Raw genomic sequence first — 23483 nt, 5'->3', positions numbered from 1 at the left:
ATGGAAATAAAAACAAAAATAAACAAATGGGACCTAATGAAACTTAAAAGCTTTTGCACAGCAAAGGAAACCATAAACAAGACGAAAAGACAACCCTCAGAATGGTAGAAGATACTTGCAAATGAATCAACGGACAAAGGATTAATCTCCAAAATATATAAACAGCTCAATATTAAAAGAACAAACAACCCAATCCAAAAATGGGCAGAAGACCTAAATAGACATTTCTCCAAAGAAGACATACAGATGGCCAAGCAGCACATGAAAAGCTGCTCAACACCACTAATTATTAGAGAAATGTAAATCAAAACTACAATGAGGTATCACCTCACACCAGTTAGAATGGGCTTCATCAGAAAATCTAGAAACAACGAATGTTGGAGAGGGTGTGGAGAAAGGGGAACCCTCTTGCACTGTTGGTGGGAATGGAAACTGATACAGCCACTATGGAGAACAGTATGGAGGTTCCTTAAAAATTAAAAATGTAATTACCATATGATCCAGCAATCCCACTACTGGGCATATACCCAGAGAAAACCACAATTCAAAAAGACACATGCACCCCAATGTTCATTGCAGCACTCTTTACAGTAGCCAGGTCATGGAAGCAACCTAAATGCCCATCAACAGATGAGTGGATAATGAAGATGTGGTACATATATACAATGGAATATTAGCCATAAAAAGGAACGAAATTGGGTCATTTGTTGAGACGTGGATGGATCTAGAGACTGTCATACAGAGTGAAGTAAGTCAGAAAGAGAAAAACAAATATTTTATATTAACACATGTATGTGGAACCTAGAAGAATGGTACAGATGAACCAGTTTGCAGAGCAGAAATTGAGACACAGATGTAGAGAACAAACGTATGGACACCAAGGGAGGAAAGCCGCGAGGGTGTGTGTGTGATGAATTGGGAGATTGGGATTGACATGTATACACTGATGTGTATAAAATTGATAACTATTAAGAACATGCTGTATATTAAAAAAATACAAAAAAAAAGAAATCAATGTGCTAGCCTTGCTTTCTGCTGACAGGCAGTAGTGACACTGCAAGTATAGATTTTGGCTGATAGCAACTTAAAATCAACATCTTAATAATGACAATACTTTAAAACATAAGTTTAAATAGAAGTTATGCTACAACAGTGAAATGACAGAAGCTAGTATTCCTTTTTTGGGGCAAAACACTTCCACAGCATTTTCTATTATCTATTTTAAGGGTCAACACTGACTGTCCCTGGGTAGAAAATTGAGACAATTGTTTGGATAAGTTAGTTCTTCCTTCATCCACTTTTCCTGCTGATCCCCCAGTTTCCAAAATAAAACAAAGAACAACCAATTTAGTCATAGTTATTCAGAAAGTTCAGACCAAAGGGCGTCATTTGGTTTGAATTATATGGTTTGCTTTCCCCAGATAATCATTCTACCTTGCCTATGTATAGATACTCTCTTAAGGTTGCTGTCATGGAAAAGCAATTGAGTACATTTTGCAGAAGCTAAGATGACTCAACTCACTTACTTAAAGTCACATTAGACTTTAACTCATCTTGCATTTAAAGCCACGTTTATAAAAATACCAGTGGGTACAAAAGTGCTAATAACATCTGTGATCCAAAGTTGGGTCTGGGTATTTATTTACTTTTGCTTGCAGATTATGGTTTACGTACTTATGCAATGCTCTAGAGGTTATCGGAAGACAGAATCCCTGATATAGGCTTCGTATTTCACATCTTGGGCAAGTCCCTTAATCTAATACATATACCTAAATTCTCTCATTTTTACACATACTTAAATTCTCTCACTTTTTTAAATGAAATTATTTCACTTTACATATCTAAACATTATTATATTTACACTTGTCCACTGATTTGAAATTCTGAAACTGTAAGAAGTGTAATTTCTAAAAAGATCTAAGGTATAAAATTCTTTCACTATGCTTCAAAACATATGGAAAAGTTAAGGAAACTTTTGCTTGAATTCTTAAACTCCAAGTAGAAATCCTTGAATGATGATAGCTACCACTTACAGAGCATTTACCAAGGCTAGGTCCTGTTCAGACTGTTCTACATGTATTAATTCGTTGAAAATTCACAATTCTAAGAAGTAGGTCTTATTATTATGCCCAGTGCACAACTGAGGGAAACAAGGCACAGAGAAATTAATTGACTCACCCAAGAAATCTCATGTAGTAAGTGGTAGAGTTAAAATTTAAACTCTGACAGTCAGACTGTGACTCCATGCTCTTATCTATTATATGCTATACCCCTTCTGTTGCCATGACTCTTTATAATGACATAACTTGTGTTTTGACTTTCTCCTCAATAAATACTTGATACATGAATCTGAATAGAATCCTTAATACTGTATTTGAGAAAAAATAGAGTTGTGTTTTCTGAGAATAACCACAAGGTATGAAGAATATTGATTTGAAAAATAATACTTAATATTTCTGCCTTTTTTTTTTTTTTTTTTTTTTTGGTGATACGTGGGCCTGTCACTGTTGTGGCCTCTTCCGTTGCGGAGCGCAGGCTCCGGACGCGCAGGCTCAGTGGCCATGGCTCACGGGACCAGCCGCTCCGCGGCATGTGGGATCTTCCCGGGCCAGGGCACGAAACCGTGTCCCCTGCATCGGCAGGCGGACTCTCAACCACTGCACCACCAGGGAAGCCCAACATTTCTGCTTTAGTTTGAGGAATAACTGGCACCAGTCTTAAAACCATATGACCATAAGGTTTATCAGAATAAGCCAGAACAAACTTATAAAATGCATCCTGGACCTCCTGCACATGTTTTTAAGCAATCAAGTCAATGTCCTGGCCAAATTTCCTTCTGGACAATATTTTGCACCACAAAACTAGCTCTAACTTCCAAACTACACAGTGGACCAGAATATGAAGTTGGAGACATGGTCTTTGTATTAGTTACTGAAAAAATAAAATGCTGAGGTCATCCCTGATACCCACTAAATTCACTGGCCCTACAAAGACATTGGACACGCTCAATTTGGCAGCCATTACACAGGTTTGGGAGGCCAAAAATTGCAAGAATATTTTAAAGTCTCTACAGTGTTATATTTGGTCCCATAAAATGTGAAAGAACTTTGAAAAACATAATATTCAAATATAAAATAGTATTTTTACCATCATCAGAATCTGTAGGCTTCTCTATTCTCCAACACCAATGGATTAAAATCTGAGAGTATACAATTCTGCTTTCATCCATCTAAATGCTCTTCCGGAAAGGAAAGGCAACTCAATCTTTCCACAGTCTCCTTGCAGGCATCTGTGCATAATCTCAGCTGCTCTGCTGAAGGCTGTAACCACTGCTTGCAGTGGCACTGCTAGTCCTTCTCCCCTTCTGCGGAGCTCCACCCTCCCATCATGTCCCTCTCCACACCTCCTCCTCACCCCACTTGTATTCATTGACTTTGTCTTGTCACTCACGCCCCCAGCCCTCACTCAGAGCAGTGCATCCATGACTGACGATTTATAGAGGCACTCGGCCCACACGCAGGATGTGATGCCCGCGGGATGTGATCTTCATCCTACTTCTGAAAGTCAGCACTTCCTGGGATGATTCTCTGAAAATTGATAACAGGTTTTCTTCTAGAAAATTGCAGGGCAAGTTGAGCTCAATCTATTTCAAGAAAATGCCCTTGAAGTTTCAATTTTTAAAAAGCTGAAAGGTTACATTTCTGGCACTGCAAGTTATACATACCTTCAAGACTATGTCCTTGAGGTCATAATATGAGATATTTTATACTACTTATGCTTGGAAATATACATCAGGAATATGAATGAGATCAGGCACAACTTTGCAATTAGTTTAGAGCTATGAGAAACATGGTTCCAAAGAAAACCTAGGTTCTGTATCAAATTGTACCAGGTAACCTTTTCAAATGTAATATAGAATTGTACTATGTGGCCTAATTCCTTCATCAGATTCTGGGTTTCACACTGACCAAAGGGAAAGAAGGAACATAAAATCTAATATTCAAAAAAGAATTAAAAGCTACAATATTCCAGCCAGGTGATAGTCTAGCCTCTGTTTGCTTACCTCTAATGATCAAATACGAAAGCAAAAATCTAATCTACATCTTCGGTTAAGCTAAAATATGCCTCCTCTGATGGCTACCCTTTGTGTTTTGCTTTCCAGAGCAATGTATAAGAATGCTACCTCCTTTTACATATTTGAAGACAGCTAGCTAGCTATTGTGTGCCCTTATCATCTGCTCTTCTCTGGTCCAAAAATACACACCCTTTTTAGCAATTCCATTTACCAATGATTTTATGTTCCTTCACATCTCTGAGAATATTTTCATTTGTCTGTGTTTCTCTAAAAATGCAGTGCTTAGAGTTGAACACAGTGTCCCACATGTGATCTGACCAGTACAAAGTACAATGCAACTATTATCTTCCATCATCTAGAGTGTACTTTTTTTAAGGTCATATAACAGTTAGGAATTTAAAAAAGGAAAGTTTTACAGTGGCTACCATGTATGTAGCGGCATTCCAAAAGTATGTCTGAATGTTCTTAACGAAAAGCCAGCATGTTGTGCTTGTTTGGTTTTTTCTTTGTTTTGTTTTGGTTTGGTTTGGTTTTTTTGGCCACGCCACACAGCTTGCAGGCTCTTAGTTCCCCATTAGTTCCCTGACCAGGGATCGAACCTGGGCCCTCCCTTGGCAGTGAAAGCGTGGAATCCTAACCACTGGACCACCAGGGTATTCCCTTCTTTGCTAGTTGTTTTGTGTGTGTTTTTAAGAAAACTTGCAGAATAGACTTGAAGGTTTATGAGACATTTAATTTTGTATCCACCTTCTCAGTATATTCGATATTTAGGTGTAACATAGATATTCTACCCTTTTAAAGGAATAGTTGTATTAGCATCAGTAACCACTTTCATTTAACTCAATTTTAACTTTTTTTTTTTGGCCACGCCCCGCAGCATTTGGGATCTTATTTCCCCCCACCAGGGATCGAACCTGTGCCCCCTGCAGTGGAAGCTCGGAGTCTTAACCACTGGACCACCAGGGAAGTCCCTAACTCAATTTAAAATCAGTCTGTCAGCCTCTCAGAAGTGAGTCTTGCCTGAACAGAATTCCACTGGCTAGGATTTAGATCATGAATATAGTACTTGGCCAGCTGTTGCTGTAAGGTGGCAGCACTTACTGATATCATTGTTCTTCTCCAAGGGAACAAAGCAGGGTGTTCTTTGAGGAAGCCTCCCAAACAGGAAGCTGGCATGATCTATTTTCTAATGTAAATACGAGTCACGTATTTATTTGTTTTAGCAGAGTAGACGTTTCTGTGAAATGAAGAAAATGTTTTCTGCAGTAATGATAGTGACCAGACAGAGTTAGGAATCACCATTTTGTCCAAGCAGGTGATTGCTGGGAACAGGATATAAAAATTACTCACCATCATGTTAACCATCCTATCTCCAGCCATTGATACAATGTTTAGCGAAAGGCAGACTCCAAAACACTTGGAAATTAAGTCAAAAAAAGAGGAAGGGAGGAAAATGCTGGAGGGAAGAAGTTTCAGGATTACTGTAAAGGTCAAAACCACCAGATTAAACCCCAAATATTGGTGCAGGATGAGATCTCTGAGATCAGTGTCCAACCTCCTTATATTATATATGGCAACTGGAGACACAGAAGAGTTAAGTAACTTGCCCAAGTTTACAATATCTCAGTCCAGTTAGTTACTGAGTCACTTGTAAGTCTTAATTCAGACCTTATGTAATAGCAGTAGAGCTGCAGAAGGAATTATCAAGGGAAGGCCCTGGGATCTCCCACTCTGGCTCCAGATTAGTTCCCTAAGCATGCCTGGATTGCAGGAAGCTTAGGAAGAGGTCTTAGCCACAGACCTGGAAGAAACCCTGGGATTTAAATGAGTAGTCAAAAGCAAGACATGGTAGAGCAGTTTGATTCCGAGTACCAGAATGAGACTGAGCAAATCGACATATGCTGTTACTTCCTTACTGCCAGTGGCCTACACTTCTCTCCACGCACACACCACAGTCCCCTCTTTGTGATAACTTGGGTTAGACTGAAGTAGATCAAACTCGGACAGGAGTTAGCGCTCTCAGAGATGACAACTTGCCAGTAGAAATCAGAGACCATGACAGCACAGATGAAAGCTTGCTTCTCCCAACACCAGGGCCGAAAGATGTTAATAGATGTTATCCCTGAAATACAAAAAAAAAAAAAAAAGTTCTGCAGCCAATCTTTAGAAAATGTTTAGTTAAACATTTCTTCACTGAAAGACTTACAGGGCTTGTGATATGCTAATATGAGTTTTGAATCTCCAAAAGGCAAATTGGAGATTTGGCAAACTTATTTGACCATTGTTAAATTAATTAAACATGGAGGCCCTTAGACAGGTGGCTCTATGCCCTGTCTGCCTACTAAGCAAACTGAAATCTAAACCTGTAAATACCTCAAAGTTAGGAAATTGAAACTTAAGGACAACCATTTACAAACAACCACCTAGGCTTTAAGCTATAGACAATCAAATAATTTCCTTTCTTTGCTTCTGCACTTTCGCTATATAAGTCTTCCCCTGGCTCCTGTTGGCTGTGCACTCTTAACCATTTCCGGTTTGGGGCTGCCCTGTCCCAATCAATTTTTGCTCAAATAAACTCTTCAAATTTTTAATATGCTTCAGTTTATCTTTTAACACCACAAACCTCTTACATTTTCTTCCGATTTAAAGGATTTATTTTTCCAAGGAGTATGCTTGAGGACAAAGGTTTTCAAATTTATTTTTACTGTGACTTCAGCTAGGGATATATTTCATATCAGAAACCACTACACACATATTTGTAAATGTAAACCTGAAACGTTTCATAAAACAATACCTACCTTTTTTATATGGGCTGCACATCTTTTCTATTCTACTTTTCTTTCTAATGTATGCTGGATTTTTAAACTCACTAAAGTGATTTCACAATCTATCCACGGGTCACAACCTGAAGTTGAAAAAAAACATTGCTTTAGCAAATACCGGGGTATGATTTAGCAATTTCTCCTCCTCTGTACCCTGTAGTCTTCCTTTTACCTGTGAGCTGTGCAATATTATTGATTGAACCTATGATCTACCTAGGATGAATCCAAATAATAGGGGTTAAGTAATCCTCAGTTATTTCACTGCAGTTATATTGGAGCATACCTTGAAGGAAGCATAGTGGAAAAAGCCTGGAAGCAGAGTGATCACAGTCATCAAAGAGATCTCAGTATTTTTGCAAGATCTCAGTATCTTTGCAAGTGTCTTTGCAAGAGATCTCAGTATCTTTGCAAGATCTCAGTATCTTTGCAAGTGTCTTTGCAAGAGATCTCAGTATCTTGGCAAGATCTCAGTATCTTTGCAAGTGTCTTTGCAAGACACTTTTTGACCCGTGTAGTGAAAGAAGGGGAACCACAACTACATTATATTTTAACATAGTGGATATGCTGTTGACAAGAATGAGGTACTGATTTGCAACAATCAATAAGATGTTTTGTTCAATGAATTAAGCAAGGTGTACAATGTTGTATACAATACGCTTTTATTTGTGTAAAAAAGCGGGGTTATATATTTATATGGTTGGTATGTATAGAGTATCTCTAGAGGATAAACTGACCACAGTGGTGTGTCATTTGCTGGGGTTACTGTAGGAAGGACTTTTTTTTTCACTGCATTTCCTTTTATATTGTTTTAATATGTATTACTTTTGCAAAAATAGTAATATATTATTAGGTGGATAAATAAGCATATTTCATGAGAGCTGGGAAAATCTGAAAAATGAAAGGACTTCCAGTGTTTGCTTTTGTAAGTCACTGCTAGCAATGATACGTCTGAGAAATAAAAGGAAAGCTCTAGGTCCAAGTCTTGAAGACGTATGTATGTACTGTAGTGACTGTTAGACATTCCGCTTCATTCACTGTACTCTTGACCTTATTAATAAGAGCGATCTCTGTTTAGTGTGTGTGTTCTTTATTCCAGCTTTTCCCCAATATACAGAGATTTTTAAATACAGGAAAAGGGGTCCAAATATGTTTTCTCAGGATGGTGCAGGTTCTTCTGCTTTACCTGCAGAGGGGTAGAAGCGCCAGAGGCAGAGGAAAAAAAAGAAGAAACTGAACAAGAGGAATATCCTGGGAGGGGCAGGTCTCCAAGAGGAGAAAGCTAAAAGGAGCTACCAGTACTTTGGGTAATTCAAGAGGGATAGCAGCAGTGGTTTTCAAACTTTAACATCCACAAAAATCACTAGGGATGCTCATTAAAAATTTAGTCTCCTGGGACTTCCCTGGTGGTCCAGTGGTTAAGAATCCGCCTTCCAATGCAAGGGACTTGGGTTAGATCCCTGGTCGGGGAACTAAGATCCCACATGCCTTGGGGCAGCTAAGCCCGCACCGCAACTACTGAGCCCACGCACCGCAACGAAAGATCCTGCATGCCACAACTAAGACCCGACGCAGCCAAAAAAAAAAATTTATCCTCCTGAGTCCCGCTCCCAGAGATTCTGGTACAGGGGTGGTCTTAGGAGTCTGGGAACGGATAAATTCCCTTTTCTGAAGCTTCTGTGATAAGACTTACGTAAAGTGAAATGTGAAAATCCTGTGAGAAAGAAACACAGGCACGTAAAACAAGACAAAACAAAAATCAAAGATCATTTATGCTATGTATATCACCGACACAAGGACTGCTTATGTAAGAAAAATATCTGTTTTTAACCTCTAAAGCAGATTTTCTTAAGATAGGCATATGTACATGTAAAGAACAATGCCTGACACTGGATATGAGTTTAAGGTATAAGCTATTATTATGATCTTTTTTAAGGATATGTAAAAGATCATATGTACAGTTATGTAGATGAACCAACTCTATAGGTGATGCAGGGATGGGTTGAGAGATCTCATATTATGAGAAATATTTCTCTATAACTTAGAGTTCTGGGTCTGAGAATGTTAGTTTTCCAGACAATGAGTCACGTAAATGCTTGAGGGTCTATACAGTATCCAAACAGTGTTTGAAAGTAATGATGGAGTCTGTCCAATTGGTTTAAAATTTGTATATAAATTGTCATCAATGGCACATTGCAAGCAACAACATTATTAAAAGTACAACGTCACAAACATGTAAATATACCTTTGAGTCTTTTCCTTACTTCATCTCACCAGATTGTTTTCAATTTTATTTTGTTTTCCTTTGCAAAGTTGGTGAATACCCAAGCACTGGTCCCAGTGTGGGTTTAAACTTTGTTCTAAATGCTTGAATAATGTCCCAGATTCTGTCTCCTTTTTTAAAGCAACAGCCTTTCAGCCTAACGTGAGTCACTCCTCCAGATGTGAGTTTTCCTGTTAGCAGAAGCCGTTAACCTGATCTGCAATCCGAGTGTTAACTCCTTGGAAGTTTCCAAACCTGGGTAATCACGTAGATAACATCATGTCTTATCAAGTTCCCTCCACTCCCAAGAGAACGGGGTTCATTCAATAAATATTCCATACTTGGTATCTTAGTGGCCAGCAAAAAAGAAGACCTTTAAAACATTCAGTGCCATTCAACTGGCCCAGCATCTTTCAAGGGTCCCTCCTTTTCTTGAATCTGGGCCATAGATGCCTTGTGAAAACACGTAGACATCTTTATCTTTACAGCACCACTTTCTAGAGGTTGTCTAGCTTTGGCTTTGTTTAAGGCTTGTAAAGAACTCACCATCTGTCAAGGCAGCCCATTCTATTTTTGAGAAACTTGATAATTAGAAGGCTTTTGCTTCTGTTCCTTCTAAATATGCCCAGTGGTGTTTACCCAAATTCATGTGCTCTTTGAAAGAAAGTGGAATGACTTCATCTCTCATGCAAGTGGCGGCTTTTCGGCTTTATCAAAACATCTGTGATAGTCTCTCCTGCTCTCTTTGTCTTTTGTCTGGCTCCTGAAAGAGGTGGGAGGGAATTATGCATTTGGATTTACTATAAATGCGAATCTAGTTGTATTTAAGCTTACTTTATACATAGAGACTCAACAACCAAAAAAATCTCTAGAAGACATAGGGATTAGAATGCACTTGCAGCCTAGCAGGAAATTCTCCCTGAAAGACGCATGTATAGTTTATTCTTTTTCAGTAGGTATGCTTGGGTGGTGGATCATCTTTAGTGTGATTCTCTTGCTTTTCTAACAATGTGTGTGTATATAAGTTATATAACTTTGAAATGAAATAAAAACATGTAGGGGCTAAAATTTTGACTGCGCGGGAGCCGATAACACGTTCTGTGAATAGGGAATATGGAATTCTTTCCCGAGTTTCTTGAAGGCCAGGACTCTCTTGCTCTTCTTGATATCACCAGTGCCTAGTGTAATAGCATGCACAAAGTTGACCTCAATAAATACTTGTTGAATTGAATTTACCTGAATTTCCAGAAGTGGAGAGATCACCAAAGAGAGATACAGACCAGTAAAAGGGGACTGAAATTACTTCAAGGAAGATTTTTTTAACTGGACTTTTATAATCTTGTCCTTTTACTCCCAAAAACACCCTCAAGGAGATAAAATTATACTGATAACTCTTTGGCAAATTGTGTGTAGAGACGCCCTCCCCAACTTAAAAGCTTTGTCTTTTGAAGTATCAGTATGCTTTTTTATTTTTTAATATTTATTAATTTATTTATTTTGGCTGCACCAGGTCTTAGTTGCGGCACGCGGGATCTTCGCTGCGGCATGTGGGATCTTTTAGTTGCGGCAGGTGGACTTCTTAGTTGCGACATGCGAACTCCTAGTTGCAGCATGCATGTGGGATCTAGTTCCCTGACCAGGGATCGAACACCCTGCATTGGGAGCACAGAGTCTTACCCACTGCACCACCACGGAAGTCCCCTCTCTTTTTTTATTTTTATTTTTATTGGAGTATAGTTACTTTACAATGCTGTGTTCATTTCTGCTGTACAGCAAAGTGAATCAGATATACCTATACATGTATCCACTCTTTTTTAGATTTCCTTCCCATTTAGGTCACCACAGAGCATTGAGTAGAGTTCCCTGTGCTATACAGTAAGTTCTCATTAATTATCTATTTTATACATAGTAGTGTATATATGTCAATCCCAATCTCCCAGTTCATCCCACCCCCTCCCCTTGGTAACCATAAGTTTGTTCTCTACATCTGTGACTCTGTTTCTGCTTTGCAAATAAGTTCATCTGTACCATTTTTCTAGATTCCACATATAAGCAATATTATATGATATTTGTTTTTCTCTTTCTGACTTACTTCACTCTGTATGACAATCTCTAGGTCCATCCACGTCTCTGCAAATGGCACAGTTTTGTCCCTTTCTTTGGCTGAGTAATATTCCATTGTATATATGTACCACATCTTCTTTATCCATTCCTCTGTCGATGGACATTTAGGTTGCTTCCATGTCCTGGCTATTGTAAATAGAGCTGCAATGAACATCGGGGTGCATGCATTATTTCGAATTCTGGTTTTCTCCAGATATATGCCTAGGAGTAGAATTCCTGGGTCATATGGTAGCTCTATTTTTATTTTATTTTATTTTTTTTTATTATTTTTAGTTTTTTAAGGAACCTCCATTCTGTTCTCCATAGTGGCTGTACCAGTTTACATTCCCACCAACAGTGTAGGAGGGTTCCCTTTTCTCCACACCCTCTCCAGCATTTATTGTTTGTAGATATTTTGATGAAGGCCATTCTAACCACCGTGAGGTGATACCTCATTGTAGTTTTGATTTACATTTCTCTAATAATTAGTGATGTTGAGCAGCTTTTCATGTGTTTGTTGGCCATCTGTATGTTGAAGTATCAGTATTCTAATAACCCCAAAGCAATGTGTCATATTTGGCATTCTTTCCCCTCAAGTCAATGTGCATTTTTAACATGGCTTTCCAAGGAAAATGCTTCTAATTAAAGGAGAAATTAAAGTGATAGACAGAGGTGTCTTAGGAAGTATTTTAGTGTCAAGTGGTGCCTAAAACTACGAGTCAGAGAAACCCAAGTCTGTGACTTGGCAGAGAGATGGAGAGACCCCCAGGAGAAAAGCTGGGGTGGAGGAAATCTGCTTGGGAGTCACAGCCAAGGTGACACTGTGGTCTGCTGGAACTCCCCAAAGCATTCTGACCCAATGACCTACTTTAGGAGGGCTGGGAGTACTGTAGATTCCAGCACAAGTGGAATTGGCAGCGGCCTGTCAGTGCAAAGCTCCCTGTCCCTTATTTGAGGACAGTTTGTACTTTAACCAGATAACTGGATTAACAGCAACACTTGCCCAATCACAGGAAGCACAGCTCTTTTCTCACAGTAAAACAGGCATTAATCTTGGGACTTGGCCAAACTCACTCCCCTAGGAAGAGGGTGGGAGGGTCTGACTCAGCTAACAACAGTATTCCAGCCAGGAGGGCAAAGGACAGTGTCCTCAGGTTAAGGCAATCTGTGTCTGGGAGATCTGTTGCTGGGTTTCAGGGACAGGCTCTTGGTCCTCAAGGAGAGGACAGGGAAATGCAAGGTAGAGATCCGGTACCAGGAGAAGTATGGATAACTGGCCTGGACAGTGCTGAGTGATGCCTGTTGTCTTGACATAAGTATAAATAGCATCCCCTTGCATCCTCGGCAAGGTCCTGCTTAGGACTCATGATCATGTCATTCTTGGTATGGGATGCTTGGAATACCAGGAAAGCAACGTTTGAACCAGTAATCAAGGCAGAAGCCGTCTTTATAAATGAGGGCAACAGGGGCTTGAAATAGGAACTGTGACCCAGGACCACTTGCGGGAGGAGGACGGTAAGCAAGCTGCCCCTGCAGTTACTGGGAATCTCAGAGTGAGCACAGCCACATCCACATCAGAATGTCAATAAAGGTCTGTGCCTTAGTCACAATGACTCCTGCAATCCTTCCTGATGCAGGAGGATATAGTCTTCCTCTGTCCTGTTTCTGTTGTCAGCTTCCTGTTGAGAATGACTGCTATTTACTGAGCATACTAAAGTGGTGTGAAGTATGCCTGAAGAAGAGAAGGTTCTGTACTGGGTATTCTTTCCAAGTACTTGGGAAAGACACTGTGCTATTTAATGCAGAGACTGCAAGTTGCTTATAATCTAATTGGAAAGTTAAATAGTTGTGAGTTTTAAATAGTAATCCAAGACAGCACCAGAAGAGTTATCACAACATAGGCCTGGTTAATCGTAAAACCAATTGTGTTAGCTGTGATTTTTATGACAGTTCAGAGAAAGAGTAACCAGTTTAGGTTGGGAAGAGGAAAGAAAATTCATGAAGGGAGTAGGACTTCTGGTCCTGAAGGATTTCACATTTATTAAGTATGTGTTACTTGTCAGGCATTTGCACATGCAGATTCTGATCTCTCAGAATAAACCTATGAAATAATTATTAGTATCCATGGTCCTCTAAGGAGGAGACAGAGGTTCAGAAGGTTTTAGCAACTTGTTTTAAGTCACTCAACCAGGAAATAGCAAAAGGGCTTAAACCGAATGGTTCTGTAAAGGAAAAAGCATACTCCCTTTTTGTGTCTCCCCTCCTCTCAATACTCTATGACAATACTACCTCATTTCTGACACCAGATGGGCGGGTTTTCTGCACACCAATGGATTCTGAGACACCCGCTGGGTGTCCTACAGTTTAACCCAATTCTGACACCATGTACCTAGAGATAGCACCAGATCCCACAAGTTAAGCGCTGTCAAATGACAAAACAATTTAGTAACGAGGAGGATGTCCTTTATTCAAGGGAAAACAATTCATGGATGAGAGTACACTGCCTCACAAGCAGTGGAACACTCTTCCCGAGGGGTTTATGGGCAAGAGCGAGCTTTATAGAATGTTAGAAGAGGCAACATGGAAACAGGGCATGATTGGCTAGGAACTTGGGGATTTCCTTTTAAGGCTAGCAGGTCAATCAGGGAATAAGGAAAAAGTACTTGGCTTAAACTGATTGGCTGAGATTGCATATCTGACTTTATTTAGAACAATGAAATCATTACGGATTCTTGGCAGTTGGAGATTGGCTGGCTGGATATACTGCAATCCTGATCAAGCGGAACATTTACAGGGACATGAAAGTTATCTAACTTCTGCTGATGTGGTACCTTGGGCAGGAGCGGCTCCATCTTGGTCCTAGAAATTTATTTCAACAGGGCTCAGTCCCACAAGACTGCCCCACCGCTGCATGCACCAATGGGGAGTCCAGGTTGTCATCTGTGTTGCTAACTGACCGGCTGTAAATTGGAGGTTCCTACAACCCTCTCTCCTCAGGTTTGATTAATTTGCCAGAGTGGCTCATAGAACTCAGGAAAACCCTTTACCTATTAAACTACCAGTTTATAATAAAAAGGTATAACTCAGGAACAGCCAGATGGAAGAGATGCATGAGGCAAGGTATGTGGGAAGGGGCTCCATGTTTCCACGCCCATTTTGGGTGTGTCACTCTCCCAGCAACTCCACATGTTGACTAACCCGGAAGCTCTCTGAACCCCATCATCTTGGGGTTTTGTGGAGACTTCATTACGTAGGCACGGTTGATTAAATCATTTCTAGTTGGTGATTGACCCAGTCTCCCGCCCCTCTCCCCTTCCTAAAGGTTGGGGGAATGAGACTGAAAGTTCCAACCCTCTAATCATGGTCGGTTCCCCTGGCAACCAGCCCTCATCCTGAGAGGCTTTCCGAAAGTAATAAATTCAGGTGTGGTTGAAAGGGACTAGTTATGAATAATAAGACACTCCCTTCACCTTTATGGCTCTGGAGCTATTTCAGGAACCAAAGATAAAAGACCAGATTCTATAACAGAAGATGCTGCTAGTGTTCTTATCACTTAGGAAATTCCGAGAGTTTTTGGAGCTCTGTGAAACAGAAACAGGGATAAAGTCCAAATATATATTTCTTATTATAAATCACAGTGTTTTACTTCAAAGTTTCTATTTTTTCCACCAGGAGAGTCACGAAATCCAATCAGGGGCCTCCAGTCAGTTTGAACAGCATGAACAAGTGCAGGGAAATCTAATAATGGAAGGTCTGTTTGGAGTTCTGCAAGCAGCTGGATTTGACAGGAGTGGAGATTTCAGGAAGTGGAAGGGTGCCATTCTACCAAAGAAGTAAGGAGTAAAGTAAGGCTTTTTAAAGACCTTTTAAAAGTAAGGACTTTGTAAAAAGGCCTTAAGTCAAAGTCCAAAGAGCAGTGGGGAACTATTTAATTTGGGGCCTGACCCTCCATGCCTGGAAGCCAAGATGGGGCACGGCACTCGGGGCCCTGGATTGTCCACGCAGGCTGCAAGGGCCAGGGCAAGGTATCTGCTCTCAAAAGAGAAAACACTCTAAAACTAGAAGGGACAGATAAGCTGCAAGCTAGAAAAGCAAACAAGTGACACATCATGTAGTGTAAAGCACAAGGGCTTTGGCATCAGCTGAGTTTAAATCTCGGCTCTCCAGATGCAAAACACCACATAATACATGATTCCACTTACATGAAATTTTCAGAAATTGTAAGCTTGTAGAGACCAAAAGCAAATCAGTGGTTGCCTAGGACTGGAGGTGGGAGTGAGGATTGACTGCACGTGAGCTCAAGGGAACTTTTCGCAGTGATGGAAATGTAACGGTTGCACAACTGTATAAATTTGCTAAAAAATCCATTGTACTGTATACTTTATTTTTTTTATAGATTGTCTTTTTTCCTTTAATTAATTAATAAATTTATTTATTTATTTAGGCTGCGTCCGGCCTTAGTTGCGGCGCGTGGGGCACGTGACTTAGTTGAGGCGTGCGGGATCTTTTCGTTGCGGCTCGGGCTCTTCGTTGTGGCGCTTGGGCTTCTCTCTAGTTGTGGCACATGGGCTCCAGGGCATGTGGGCTCTGTAGTTTGCGGCACATGTGGCACAGGGTCCAGAGCCCGTGGGCTCTGTAGTTTGCGGCACGAGGGCTCTCTCTTTGAGACCCTCAAGCTTAGTAGTTGCGGCGAGGGCTTAGTTGCCCCATGGCATGTGGTATCTTATCCCCCAACCAGGGATCGAACCCTCATCCCCTGCATTGAAAGGTGGATTCTTTACCACTGGACCACCGGGGAAGTCCCTGAATTGTATACTTTAAAATGGTGAATTCTATGGTATGTGAATTATACCTACAAATAGCTGTTTGAATCTTGGCTCTCCCACTTATTATGTGCATGACCTTGGCTGCTCACTTAACATCTTTCAGATAGTCTTCTGATTTGTGAAATGTACCTACTTAGCCAAAGGCTCTGTGGTTGACTCCCCCACATTCTTTTCACCTCAGCTGATCCATCTAAGCTAATCACGAGAATCTCATTCTCAATGCAAATGGTTGCACCAGGATGGCTAAGGAGATATGAAGAAGGACACTGTGGACTGAATTGTGTTCCCACAAAATTCATATGTTGAAGTCCTCAATGCTATGGTGTTTGTATTTGTATTTGGAGGTGGGGCCTTTGGAAGGTAATTAGGGTTAGATGAGGTCCATGAGGGTTGGACCTCAAGGTGGAATTAGTGCTTTTATTAGAAGAAACACCAGACAGCTAGCACTCTTGCACACTCTCTCTGTCATTTTCTCTCTCTTTCAGTGCCATGTGAGGGCACAGAGAGAAGCTAGCAGTCTATAAGCCAGAAAGAAAGTACTCACCAGAACCTGACTATGGTGGCCCTCTGATCTTAGACTTCCAGCCTCCAGACTGTAAGAAAATAAATTTCTTTTCTTTAAGCTACTCAGTCTATGATATTTAGTTATGGCAGCCCACTCTGACTAATACAAAGGAATTAATGGAGGCTTCTGGGAAAGGTTTTCCTTGCTCTGCTAGTGGAAGGACAGGAAATCTCTTTCTCATTCCATACATCAAAAAGAACACAAGTAGCCCCAAATGCTACCAGCACCCATTCCACACCACCAGGGAAATCAGCTTCAGAACACAGCTGACATATAGAATTGAACAGAATTGTAAGAAAATAGAGCCAGAATCCTGGAGAAACCTTGCCTGAAGCCAACACTATGTTTGCTCTTCCTGTTCTGTAAGCCAGTACAAGTTCTCACTGTTTAAGCAGTCTTGAGTCCAGTTTCTGTTCCCTGCAGATTGCAGCAACCTAGGGTTGTTGGAGGATAAAATCAAATAATGAAAGTAATGACCTTACTCCAGTCTGTGGTACATATAAATGATAGCTATTATTATTTCAGGCAGGCAACTGATTTGTAAGTCACTCAATACAGTGATCATGACTGGTGATCTATCTGGATATAGAGAGATTTCCTGTCAGTGAGTAAGGGTTATGATGAGCAGAACCAGTCTCTGAGAAAGAAAGACTCGAATAAGATGTACAGAATTGACCTGGGATTTGCCCCTGGCAAACCAGATTTATATTCTGGTTGACAGTGAAGAAACCAACAGAAGAAATAAAACAGAACTGATCTAAATGTTGAGAACTGCAGTCTCCTTCCTAATTTCCATTTTTCAGCTAGGAATTTTCCTATGGTCCTAGCTTATCAGCCAGCCAGCTCTGCTTTAGAGACTTCCTTAAGTCCTTTCCTTGCCCTCATTTGAGCTCCCATTATTAATTTCTCTGGAATGTGCTCTTACATAAGCTCTACTTCTGCTGTTTAAATGCTTATACTACTTAAACAGGTGAAAAATCGTAAAATTAAACGAGCTCATTTAGTTCTCATTTTGCTGGACTCTTCTTTGGATTCAAATAACTTAATTACATATTTAAAGAAAAACAATAAAAATATCTGCAAAATTATTCCAAAACCACATGTTTACTTGATGGTGAGCAGTTTCTAAACAAAACCAACATAGCCAGGAAGATAGTTGCTCTAGGCCAGTGAACAGCTCTTCCTTGAATTGTTGTAGCTGATAATTAAGCTGGTATACATGGTATAATTGTTAGAGTTTTCTATTTTTATCAGTTGCTCTTCTAAATCCTGCAAACTCTTCAGTTCTTGAACTACTTATGAAATCATTTCCTTGCTTTTAAGAAGCATGTAAAACATCAAATTAGCTATTATGATCCTAAAGCAAAGATTAAGGAAATGTGCAAGTTTTGACTGCAAGGATGTTCACTGCAGCATTATTTATAATAGTAAAAAACAAAATAACCAAATGTCCAATAATTGGGGATTGGTTAAATCAATTATGGTACAGTACACAAAATGCCATTAAAATATATGGTAAATTATATAAATTCTGATGTGTACAAATAAATAACAATATGAGTCAACAAAAATACTTCATATAATTATATTTATTAATATGGAAAGGTACTCCTATCAGTGGTAGTAACCAACAGAGACAGTGGTGCCTATCAAAATTGTAGGGGGAGCAGGCAAAGAGCCCTGTGTTAGGCAGAGAATCAGGGCAGCCCTGCAAGGGTCTGCAGCAGCATTCAGCAAAGGGTGACGGAATCTGATGAAGGAGTTACCATAGAGCAGTGACAACGCCCAATGGGAAAGGACTCTTTTGCAAGCATATGTGAGATACCTCTTGATAAGCCCCAGAAATACTTGTGGTCAAACTGAAAAAAAGTAGATGTCCTGCTTCAGTGATTGTGGGGCTGAGAATCACTGACATTTAAATGATGATTGTTAATATACTTCCATGTGTTCTACAAACGGATAAAGCCTTGGTAAACTGGCTCATTTTTTTTCCCGTAAAGAATAGTTTTCACTACATATACATAAATGACCTATTTATATACCTTAAGCAAATAGTTTTCAACTACTTTCAAATAATTTAGAAGACTTGGTTTGCTTATAAAGTTACGTTCCTGTTAACATTAACAATTCAATTTTTCAGGAACTCCCTATATTCCTATATTTTATGCTAAGCATGTAGATAGATGATAGAAGTAAAAGTTTTATTCCAGGAAGAGCTCATTTTAAAATTATCAGTAAATGTGGAGTGACTGTGAGTGGCTAGTTACAAGGAATTTCACTTGGCATTTAACAAACTTTCATCAAGTTCCCACCATGTTTAAGACCTTATGCTAGATATTAGGTCCATAAGGTTGAATGAGATTCCTATCTGGGGAGGCAGACAAAACAACTGATTACTGCATTTTTAGATAACCCTTGACATTAATAATTTCAAAGCCAGAACATCTAATGTAAAATGAACAATGAGTCACCATCATAATAGCAATACAAGTAAGGTCAAATAAATTAAGTTGCTCATTGTTCTTCTCTGTTGCTGACATAATCCCCTGTTGAGTTTTGTTTTGTTTTGTTTTTGACAGCCATGTTATTTTAATGAAAGACAGAAGGATGCATACCACCGAATCAGGGAATAAATAACCAAAGCAGAGCATACTGCACGACATGCCAAAAGGAGTTTGGTCATGGTGGAGACGAGGACACAAAAAGTACACCTGGAGACTGGATCACAAACATCTGGGATGAGACAGGCAAGTACTTCCAAATCCATCCAACGTTTTTTTGTTTCCCCAAAGACACCAATACTCAGTCAAAAATAGTGGCTGCTGAATTATCTTGAGTAGACCATGCAAAAAAGCTCATAATATTGTATGCTTCTTTTGATTTCTCTATGAAATTGAGTAAAGTAGTAAGATTATATATTAAGAAGAAGATTAAGAAGATGTGACTGAAATGACCTGCGGTCAAGGTGTGGACACCTTCACACACTCCACGAAGCCAGCCGTTCTCTCCTCACCATCCCCCAAACCTTCTAAGGATGTAGCGCAAAACTGTGAGCACGAAACATGTACATCCCAAGGGACTCACATCTGGACAAGTGTCCCATTAGAGCCAAATAATCCTAGTTAATTTAGTATTTCTCTTCCTGCTGACAAACTCTGTAACAGGAATAACATAAACTTGAACTTCAGTAAACGATTTTAAATGTTATTCCTTCCAAGGTAGTCTCCCAACCAGGTGTTACTGCCTGAAAAGTTGTCGCCAAGGAATGGTACAGAAGGTGTCCCACACGGTGTTGACAATGAGCGGGAGTTGGTCTAGCTTATCACTGTCCCTTAGTTCGCTCGCCAGCTGAAACTGTGCACCTCTGATGGACTTGAACCCAGGTGCCGGGACTCAAACCCAGCCAAAACCCAGTTTGGGACTTGAACCCGTGGTCTTTTAACTGAGATCACAAACCTGGCCTTGGCCTCAGGACTTAATGAAGCTCAGGTTCTTGATGTCTCACAGCAGAAAAAATGCAGTGAGAGACAAAGTGACAGTTAAGAAGTGGATTTATTCAGAGAAACACACTCCACAGAGTGTGGGCCATCTCAGAAGGTGAGAGGCCCTCTGTTAAGTTTTTACCTCAATTATATTCTAGAATAGATCATCTTTCTTAGGCAATTCATTAGGCTGAAAGTATAGTTTGGGATTCTTGAGTGTGATTGGAGAAGATTAGCTTGCAAAATTATCAATTTTCATTAGTGCTGTATATATCCTGCCTACTCAACCAGTCGATCCAGTTGAATTACTGACTTACAGGGCAATATATAGATCACTTCCCATCATCAATTACTTCACTTCCCATTGTGTAGCCTCCAAATGGTTGAGAAACTGATGACAGCTATAGGGGTATTCCCCAACCTGATAAAATCACCCCCTTCCCCAATTATTACTGTAGGATCCCAGGCCTAAGTTATTGAAACCATTCTTATTTTGAGAATGATTATGACTTAATTCAGGCCAATAAGGGAAGTTTCTTAAGGCCTTTCTGGAAATGCCCTCACTTTGAACATCTGATGACCATTCAATCCCTACATAATCCCCATGAGCTGGAAAGCCTACCATCAGGAAATAGGTTGCGTAGGACTTCCCTGGTGGTACAGTGGTTAAGAATCTGCCTGCCAATGCAGGGGACACGGATTTGAGTCCTGGTACAGGAGATCCCACAAACTGCGGAGCAGCTAAGCCCGTGCACCACAACTCCTGAAGCCCACGCACCTGGAGCCCGTGCCCTGCAACAAGAGAAGCCACTGCAATGAGAAAAGCCCGCTCACTGCAACGAAGAGTAGCCCCCGCTCACTGCAACTAGAGAAAGCCTGTTTGCAGCAACGAAGACCCAACACAGCCAAAATTAATTAATTAATTAATTAAAAATAAAAGGAAATAGGTTGCGTAATAGATGTAGCCCTTAGGAGAGGATTCTGTGCTGATGCTCACCCCAGATATGGCCAAAGAGGACATTGGGTAAAAGACATCATCCCAGAGGACAGAACTAGGGCTCAGTAAGGGCAAGAGAAAGGGTGATCCTCTCAGGGACACAACTCTGACTACCAGTGTGGTTAACCAAAGACCTCATGGCTCTGCATGGCATAGAGGGCTCACTATTCCTGTCTTACAGGATATATGTGTTTGGAGCTGTATGTTGTTGCCCAGCCTCCCATTTTCCAACTCTTTAATCAGTTATCTTGTTCTTTGATTACTGGGGTATTGGAGGTTATTTGTTATTCAGATATAGGCCCCCTGAGGAGCTATGGCTAGAATTGGTAAAGATGATGACATAACACCCAGATTGCTGAGGTGCTAAGACCACAGTTGGATGTCTTTGGGTTGACTCCTGAGTGAATGCATCTCATGGAAGTGGGTGCAGGAAGGTGTAGGTACTGGATGTCACAGTGCACCACCCAGACCTCCCCTCCATGACCAAGCCACTCTTCCCCCACCAGCTTCCGTGAGTGATGTCTGCTAATGCCTCACCACCAAGTCCCACCCTAGAAATTGTCCTATCTCTGAATTAGACCTATCCTCAGGGGAAGCCTGCATCCAACATTACTCACAGCGGGGCAGAGGTGTGGAATGAGGAGTGGAACAAAGGCCTCAATGAAGGACAGCTCCCTGCCCACCTCGCCCCACAGGCTCTGTTACAACAGCATCCCAAGTCAAGTTCTCCCTCTGCCCAATCCTAACCTCACTCACAGTGGTTGATCTCAAGAGTACTATCCAATAACTTTCCTACACCAAAATTCCTATCTCAGAGTCTATTTCCTGGAAATTCAAACTAAGATAATAAATGATAATGATAATAACTTTGGGGAATACTTAACGAGGACTTATCATGTACCAGCCACTCTTCAAAGTGTTTCACATGTATCAACTCACTAAATTCTCACAAGCCCGTATCATAGGTGCTATTACTAACCTTGTTTTATCGATGAAGCAAAATGAAGCACAGAGAGGTTAAGCAAGCTCTCCAAGGTCACATGGCCAGCTGTTAAGTGCCAAAGCTGGGATCTAAGCCTAGGCATTCTTTTTTTTTTTTAATACATATGTATTTTTAAAATTTATTTTTTTATGTATTTTTTTTTGGCTGCGTTAGGTCTTCGTTGCCTTCTCTATTAATGAAGCCTGGGTTGCACGGGCTTTCTCTATTTGCGGCAAGCAGGGGCTACTCTTCGTTGCGGTGTGTGGGCTTCTCATTGCGGTGGCTTCTCTTGTCGCAGAGCATGGGCTCTAGGTGCGCAGACTTCAGTAGTTATGGCACGTGGGCTCAGTGCTTGTGGCACACGGGCTTAGTTGCTCTGCGGAATGTGAGATCTTCACAAACCAGGGATCGAAACCACGTCCCCTGTGTTAGCAGTAGGACCACTGCGCCACTAGGGAGGTCCCAGCCTAGGCACTCTGTTTTGAGATTTCTGTGCTCTTAACTGTGCTGCCTCTTAAACAATTGGGATAGTACTTACTATGTGCTGACCACTTCCACATCCAGTACCACTGCTGAGACATTCAGGGCCAAGAAAAATATCACATTGCCACAAGAAGCAGCCACAGTCCAGATAAAGTTTGGTGGTGAGCTTACCCACTCTCAGAGATCCCTGGACCATCCCTGGCCTCCGAGGCTGTCTCAGAAGGAGCAGTCATCAGCCATACTGAGGGCACCAGAGAGCAAAGTCTCCTCAGTGCAGATTAAAGACTCTAGTGCCTTCTTTAAGCAAAGAATATGACAGGGCCAGTGGCCGCTGAGGACAAGAAGAAGACTCAGAGGGAAGCCAAGATTCTGAAAAATCTCAGGCAGTCTGTATCCACAGCCAGTGCTGTTCATACTATACCCATTGTTTCTCAGCAAGGAGGAAGAAGGGGCACCTGTAAGGATGCTAACGAGCCCAAAGGGGGGCTAGAGTGGACTCCAATATCTGTTCTACCCCCGCCCTACAGTAGCAACCATATTCTTTTTTTTAATTTTTATTTTATATTGGAGTATAGTTGATTAACAATGATGTGTTAGTTACAGGTGTACAGCAAAGTGATTCAGTTATACCCATACAAGTATCCATTCTTTTTCAAATTCTTCTCCCATTTAGGTTATTACAGAATATTGGGCCTAGTTCTCACTGCTGTACTGTAGGTCCTTGTTGGTTATCTATTTTAAATATAGTAGCGGGTACATGTCAATCCCAAACTCCCAGTCTATCCCTCCACACCCCACCCTTTCCCACTGGTAACCATAAATTCATTCTCTGAGTCTGTGTTTCTGTTTTGAAAATAAGTTCATTTGTATCATTTTTTAGATTCCACA

The 23483-nt window shown here is 40.7% G+C and overlaps 1 protein-coding gene across 3 annotated transcripts in view; it reads left to right on the top strand.

Moving 5' to 3' along the window:
* The window catches only part of RNF125 (ring finger protein 125), a 109191-nt gene that overhangs the window by 30591 nt on the left and 55117 nt on the right, over positions 1 to 23483 (top strand). The window contains exons 1-2 of one of the 3 annotated variants that reach the window (XM_082853684.1): positions 7207 to 7478; positions 19231 to 19398. The gene's annotated coding sequence lies outside the window, so the exon portion shown is untranslated. Of the gene's footprint in view, positions 1 to 7206; positions 7479 to 12485; positions 12776 to 19230; positions 19399 to 23483 lie in introns of those variants that run through there. The other 2 variants (XM_082853685.1, XM_082853686.1) reach the window with 2 other exon arrangements.

Source organism: Leucopleurus acutus (assembly GCF_964270905.1).
Source record: "Leucopleurus acutus genome assembly, chromosome: 13".
NCBI lineage: Eukaryota > Metazoa > Chordata > Mammalia > Artiodactyla > Delphinidae > Leucopleurus > Leucopleurus acutus.
Note: the sequence above shows the minus strand (reverse complement) of the source record. Positions and strands in the feature narration are given on the sequence as shown.